The sequence below is a fragment of the Triticum aestivum genome, chromosome 6B (assembly GCF_018294505.1).
Source record: "Triticum aestivum cultivar Chinese Spring chromosome 6B, IWGSC CS RefSeq v2.1, whole genome shotgun sequence".
In the NCBI taxonomy this organism is placed as follows: Eukaryota; Viridiplantae; Streptophyta; class Magnoliopsida; order Poales; family Poaceae; genus Triticum; species Triticum aestivum.
This window is the reverse complement of record NC_057810.1, coordinates 45,454,736-45,461,626: the sequence shown is the minus strand read 5'-3', so window position 1 is coordinate 45,461,626 and position 6,891 is coordinate 45,454,736. Positions and strand designations below refer to the sequence as shown.

Here is a 6,891-nt window from a genome sequence, read left to right as displayed (position 1 = left end):
ATATTTAGATGTCCCTCCCCCCTCCCCCCCAGCCCAGCTTATTGGGTAAATGGCTAGCATATCCTAGGGGAATTTCTCTGGAAGTCGACATTGAGGGAGGTGTTTGATAAGATTTTTAGTACAAAGAAGAAGCCCACTAGTACGACGATGAGACTACAGGACTTGTTCCATCGCAATATCTACCCTACAGAATAGTTTACTAGACATACACTTTTAGCTATTCAGAAGAAAAACATCAAATGACTATCCAGAAAAATACATAATAACCTCATTAATCACCAAATCTGAAGATACATGTAGCAATGTGGGTTGGAACATACTAGTGCTGGCAAACATCCTATCAGGAGATTAAATGAAATGTCGTATGCATCATTGTACACATCATGAATTATGTTCTGTGAATATTGGGAGTAATTGGCCCAATCGGAAATAGAAACAAGAATCCATGTCCTGGTGTCTTCCTTATACTTCTGAATACACCAATATAAGACAAATCATTCACAATGTTTCTTCGGACAAGGCTGCAATTTCATCAATGAATTTAGTTGGGAGGCATGCTACCAGACCCATTTTCGAATCTACAGTAATATGTGGAGCTAGAGCCAGAGAAGCCTTCTGATCATTCAAAACCAGGAAGATTATTCCCGGACCTTGCGCATGACATTCTATGCCACAAATGACCAGGAGCAGAACCGCTAGGTGGCCTCATGTGTTGTGAACCTGCAATAACATAGTTAGTCTCCAGACATTCGCTAAACATCCAATGTTGCAGGTCAGGAGAAATACCGTTGTTGTTTCCATGGCTGTTAAGGGCCTGAAATATTCTAGTGCAAATTTGGGTGCACAAGGAGGAATCTAATGAAAGATGTCTTGACATTCTGGTGCATGAGGAGGATGTCGAGGATGTAATCCTTCACCTGATAGTCCAAGAGGAGGACGCCGAGCATGGAAGTCGTGACCTAGTAGTCCAGGAGGAGGATATAGACAATATGAGCCTTGATCTGCTAGAACCAAAGGACACCCAAAATATAGGCCATCATCTACTGGTGCATGAAGAGGATGAACATGGTATGATCGTTGATCTGAAAGAAGAGACAGATGATGTCCATGATCAGCAAGTACTAGAGTGCATGTGGACTAATAGATAATACAAGCTTACCGCATATCACGTTTTGTGATTCCACATGAGTGCCCTAGATTTCGTGTATTTTCGCAATACTTACCTCTCCCTTGCTTTTGTTTACTGGTGATTTTCGGTCCCGTACAACAAAACCGATTAATGAGGCTTGGTTTGTATCTATTGTTGACGCGCCTTTCTAGAAACCATATTTTGCAAGGATTGTTATTATGTCCTTGTGTCCAGGACATACATAAATATATGAACCATCTTTTGTTGTTGCTAAACCAATTCTTTTGTTCACTTTTAACATCTTTACAACCTGCATCAGTGTCATAAATAGCTTAAACATACTATTCTGAATGTCCATACCTTCTAAAGACTATAAATGAAAAATCAAGTGTCAATCTTACCTGCTTCATTCCCTCTAAGCCATTTTTTAAAGATTCAACATTCAACAATAGGGAAATCACCTAATACGGTATTGGTTGCAAGTAAAAATCAGTTCATGCTTATTTCTATGATGTTTCAGTAACTATTAAAACTTGTGATGAAAGCAAACTGACGCTACAAAAGACATAGTTATCTAGGTATATCAAATACAATTTCAAACTCACTTTGGCACAAAAGTAAATAATCCTAAAAGGGGAGATGTCAAATCATAAGAACAAGGATGAATGTTCTATAATGTAAGAAAGTGATCTTACCATTATTGAACAGTTTTGAGAGTGACCAAGATCCTTAAGGTGATTTTTTAAAATCCCCCCATTTCACTCTTCCTTTGATCTCTATGGTTTTCAGACAGACAATATCTTGATTTTTTCCCCACTGCAAAGAGTACACATGGAATTCCTATAATCAGAAACAATTAACATGATCTGAACGTCCACCATTCAAAACAACTAAATACTTGTTTCTCAATCTAAAATATTTGATCCTACTTTATGATTCTAGTGGAAAATAAATAAATATATTATGTACATCACATTATCATTAAATCTGGTCAATCCAAGACATGCATGTGTTGTCGTACAAAGACAAATTATATTAATTCTAACTTGAAAAAAGCAATCAATTATGCTTCAGACCATCAGTAAGAAAGTGATAAAAATGTGATCTTGTATGTAGGCAAAGATATTTTTAGGTGGGTAAAGGTCTGACCAAGTGAGGTCTTGCGTGTAGGTCTGAGTCATGTGGTGTAGAGGTACTTCATCTGAGAGTGCAGAATTATGCTCTACTGATGAAGTTCCTAACAAAAAGAACATCCCTTTGATGAACTTCATCTTGCAAGCTCATTACTCTAACATGTCTGCCCCACAACACTTTGGGTGGCATTGCTCCTTTTGGTCGAGAGAATGTATGTCTCCATGGAACCAATTTTAGTCTTTGGCTAAATGTGATTTTGGGAGATGTGACATTGTCTGGTTTTGGTAGGACACATGGTCTGATCATCCCATGCAATCTAAATCCACCCAATTACATTATTTTACTATTGATGAGGAGAACACCATTCGGAAGGCCTTAACATATGAATCTATATATGATATGTTTTGTCCCTCTCATCCATGGCATATGCCCAATGCAATAACCTTGCCATTATTCTTGATAAATTAAGCTATTTTGATTATGACGACTCCTAGAAATTCACTATGGGCAAGGTTCTTTTTTTACAGTAAATTTTTACAAGACTATAACCAATCATGATCCTTTTGCCACCCCTATGTCATGGATATGGAAGCCATATTGTGAACATAAACATAGGCTCTTTTCTGCCTTTTACTTGACACGATCTATAACAGAGATATTCTAAGGAAGGACTGCAACACGCTTACTTTTATATGTGAATTTAGCCAAAACTTTTGGTGGATGTTGAACCAAGAGTGGAATTTAGCCATGCAAGTCATGTCTATGTTAGAAGAAAGTAAAACCAGGAACAAAAACAAAGGATTCTTTGGGACGGTTTCTTGTATGCTAGAGCTAATGGAATCACAATAGCATGATCATATTTGATGGTAATACACCTGCCATTCATGAATGTTTTAGCATATTCAAATAATACTTTGCTAATGATACATATAGGGCAAAACCTACACTCAAAGAGGGAATGCAAGAGTGCTTACATACTTTATAAGGTAGCTCTGGCTACCCTCCCTCCATTGTACATTTTCCACCAAAACAATTTCTAGAAGCATAGTAGGATCTTTCCACTATTTCCCTCTCAAAAATGATACAAGCAATATTTGAGCAGGAAAAGGAAAATAGACTTGAACAATAGTCCACATATACATACAGAAATATACACTATTTGATGATCAGTACAAAAAATGTTTAATATATATATATGCAAACTCATGTTACATACAAAAAGAAAAGAATCATATGTAGTGGAGATGTTGGAACAATGAAATGTTGCAGTCCCAAAATAATTACCATGTTAATACCCTCTATAATTCATACAATAGATGAAATACCCGTTTTATTCGAGTTTGACATGTTTGGACCTCATTGGCCCCTCGCTATCAAAGTCTTTTTGGACAACTAGCAAAGTGGCCCGCTCGATGCGCGGGCTAGAATTTTATGACGTTAATAATAAGACCCAATTATTTGATTTGACCAAAGAAAAACTGGAAATAAATGTGATGACATTTACAATATACACATCTCCTTACATAATTTTGTCTTGGTATGTTTGATTTTAGTTATATATAGATATACATGTTGACCATCTATCATTTACCTTATCATTATTTAGGTCAGACAATGATCAGTGAATTTGTGCAAATTATATTCGTTTCATTAGTCATGTTATTTTATCATGTTGCATTGTACTATTTTTGTTTAAACACAATTTTGATATTCCAAATTGTTTTCGTGTAGGCATATGTAATTAAAACGGCCATGTTAGGTATTTGTTTCCATGAACATTTTTAGTTAATTTAAGACACGTCCGCTAAGCATGACCAATGTTGGCTCATATTTTCATGCAAGGAAATTTTGCTATAAAATTTTACTCACTTTTGTACATTGACACGATCTCTACTATCTTATAGTACTTGGTAGAAACAAAATTTCCCATACTACTTTGCTAAAAAGATGTGTACAAACTCCTATATATTGAACGACATTTGTTTCATGGGTCCTTTGTGCGGGCATCATCTTAAGTTAACCATTCTTTGAAGGTAACTCAAAAATTGGAAACGCAAGGAAGAATACAAATTCTTGAATTGCAATCTCATAGATTTTTGACAACCTGGAAACCATCAACAATGAATCAAAATGCACATTTGTTTTTAGTTGTTCGCAAACTCTGTCATGAATCTTACTTCATATGAGAAAGTTCATGTCGATATTTTGTCGAGCACGTAGTGTCCCTAATAGGGTTGGGAGTAATAACTGAATATTAGAGGCATCAAGTAATAAAAGAAGCAAAAGTATATATTAACAACAGTTTTCCATCATGCACAATAATATTGTTTGTTTTCACCTAAATGATAACATGGAAGAAAAATTGAAATATATGCATAACTGCAGACATAATTAAATGTTTTTACTTTCATAATTTATATTAGAGAGGAAAATGAACATGGAGAAGACTTTTAACTCCATCACGTTTTAAATCACCGATTTTTTTTGAAAAAACAAATGAATGTGAAGTAGCATCCCAAATATATCCCTTTATGATCCACATCAATTTTGATACTTATTACGTGGAAAATATCCCTACTATCTTACAATACATGACACAATGTTTGTGATCATAAGGGATAACATGGCAGAGAAAAACAAACTATATACAGAATAACATACATATTTCAGTATTTGTTACTTTCATAGTTTATATGAGAGAGGGAAGAACATTACATAAGGCTTTCACACGTTTACATTTTCATTCAGAGTTTTGCCTTCATTAAAAAAATTAAATCAATATCAGGTAAAATGCCAAATAAGCCACCTTTTGGTCCTCAACACCTTCCAACCATAGTATATTGATACGATCTCTACTATCTTATAGTACTTGGGAGACCTTCACTGCAATGCAACCACATAAATAAGGATGTTTGGAAGCAAGCCTCTTTTTGTCAAAACTACATATGTACCGCCTTGTTTTAAAGCTAACAGTCATCGCGCCTCCAACACAAAGCTTATTAACTCAACTATTTGGTGCATCATCTGTGCTGTCAATTTTCACTGTCTATCTAGTTTCATAAGTGGTTGTTTCTTCATCCATGCATGCATGGATATCTTTCATAAGAAATGTATCTCAAATGTTCCAAATTGTAAGGGCACACAATATTGGTTGGCATCATCTACCTAATAACTATATTTTCCTTGCAAAATATCCTCATCTGTGGGTACTTTGATTCATAGGATTGGAATCTATAGGAACTTTTCCTATGGAATCTCTTGTAATACATTTCATAAGAAATCTAACATCTAGTCCAACATTTTTTTTACAATTCCATTGTTTTTCCTGTGGCATCAAACACTCCTCGCAAATCATGTAGGATTAAAGTAGATATGCCACTTCTATCCTATACTTTTCCAACTCATGTAATTTCAAAATCTTGCGAATCCAGGAGGCCCTTAGGCCCCATTCGAGTAAATGGCATACAAATTCTCATGAAGTTTAATCTTACTGATTGATTCTATACAACTTTGAGAGAGGGAGGGGATATCCAACTTTGAGAGAGAGAAAGAGAGAGAGAGAGAGAGAGAGAGAGAGAGAGAGAGAGAGAGAGAGAGATTAAAAATGATTACATAGCCATATTAGCTCTGGTGTATCATACCAATAAATGATACTATGAATGTATATCTCATAGTTATGTCATCTGTGGGCACATAATACCAGTGACATATTTTTGTACATTATAAGATCAAATTGCCAAATAACAGATTGAAGCCACGTTTGGAGCACCTTACTGGAGTTATCTCCTTTTGCAGGAGGGCCATATTTTGTTTGTTTTTATTTTCTCTTTTTTCTTTCGAACACAGGCAATATATTGTTGTACTCACAAACAGTAGTCAATTCTTTTATATCCTCCATGCAGTTCATGGTTTACATATCAATTCTATGTTTTTGCTCTTTACAGTTACTCTGATTATTATTCTGAGATACTCAATTTTGTAGTAATATCCTAAATATTTTTTTGGACCTAGGAACTATGCAAAATCATTTAGGGTATTTTCATTAATTTACAAAAATTACAAAATATGCGAATACAAAACAAAGAGGAAAGAAAGTTAACCAATACAGTCCCTAGGCCGTATAAAGAAGAGATGTGTATAATATATATCCTCACTGTTGTGATGCACGGAGATGATCAAATCCAGAATTATAAACATAGTGCCACGTGAGCATTCCTAGAAAGATGACATCCATCTATGCATGTACTATGTTGACACAGAACCCGGACCGATCGGTACCAGCTAGAACAGGAGGGTTAGATAGAAAACTAATAGGTACCTTGCTAGGGTGGGAGGAGTCTCGTTGCTGTGTGGCAGTAACCGCTGGGTGAATCGTCGCACCGTCGGCAGTGTCGCATGAGCTTGTAGTTGGCATTGCATTGTCTAGAGCAGCATGCTATTTCGGAGGCTCGCAGTTCATGGTGTACATATCAATTCTTTGATTTTGCTCTTTAAAGTTACTATGTTCATTATTCCGAGGTACTCACTTTTGTAGTAATATCCTCAATGTTTTTTTTTGACCTGGAACTGTAGAAAATCATTCTAGGGTATTTTCATTAATTTACAAAAATTACAAAATATACAAGTAC

General features: G+C 35.5%; 1 pseudogene; it reads right to left on the bottom strand.

Annotated features, from left to right (window-relative positions):
• Window positions 1-541: 541 nt before the first annotated feature.
• LOC123138762 (uncharacterized) lies at window positions 542-5,240 on the bottom strand (annotated as a pseudogene).
• Window positions 5,241-6,891: the final 1,651 nt, after the last annotated feature.